The following is a 1,088-nucleotide window of genomic DNA, read 5'->3' as shown; positions in this document are numbered from 1 at the left end:
TATATATATATATATATATGAATCATTGTGTCAAATACGGACAAAAATTTGACATATATATGAACTTGGACTGCATAACATTTATGAACATAATAAGAATAACTACTATACGAAAGGAAATATATAAAAAAACAGGTATGAACACGAAATGAGAAAGGTGAAAAGGTTTGATTGGTTGATATTGATTGTGAATATGACATAAACCTACTAGAAGAATGAAATTTGATTAGTTGATATGGTTTGCAAAGTTAACACAAAATTGTTGGTAAACATTTGATCTTCCCCCTATATATATATGCACCAAAGTTATTTTAAAAATCTAACAAACCGTAAAAAACAAGTGGTTCATTGTTTAATTGAATAAAAATGTTTCATGAAAGTGTTTAATATAATAAAATTGTTTTATATAATTCTTTTTTTGATTAAATTGTTTCATATAATTTTGGTTTTATGTGAAAATAAAATTGTTTCACGTATGTCTCATTTTGATGAAATTTTTGTCATATATTCTTAATTAATCAACCCTCATATATTTTTGATGAAATTGTTTCATACATTATTGGCTAATCAACCTTCATAATTAAGAAAAAATAAAATAAAAGATTAAAAAAATAATTGGTTGAATGAGATTTGTACGTTTTGTTACATTTACATGGTTTGTAAAATAAATCACTCCTATGAGTGGATCATTTACAAACTGTTATATTAGTACAAACAATATAAATCAATTTTAACCATTCAATTAATCTAATGGATATCTGGTTCAATAAATATCTCGTTTTTTTAATATAAAGTATTGATCAATAAATTTATGTGATATAAAATAAATACCATAATATTTTGATATTTTTGGAGTTTTTATTTCATAAATTTTTGTATAAAATTTTAATATTTATGGTTTCATTTAGAAAAACGTGACTTTATGCTCTCTTTTTTTGTGGTGTCATAGACGGTCGTACCTTTAAAGGCATGTCTCACATGTGCAATATACAGTTGGCTTCGAATAATAATATAAACAAAAATAAGATAGCACAAAAACAACTAAATCACGATGTATTTCACTGCAAGAAAAAAAAGAGTCTAATTTT

The sequence above is a fragment of the Cynara cardunculus genome (genome assembly GCF_001531365.2).
Source record: "Cynara cardunculus var. scolymus isolate 2C chromosome LG 5, CcrdV1, whole genome shotgun sequence".
Taxonomy (NCBI): domain Eukaryota; kingdom Viridiplantae; phylum Streptophyta; class Magnoliopsida; order Asterales; family Asteraceae; genus Cynara; species Cynara cardunculus.
The sequence above is the reverse complement of the archived record's forward strand: the minus strand, read 5'-3'. Positions refer to the sequence as shown.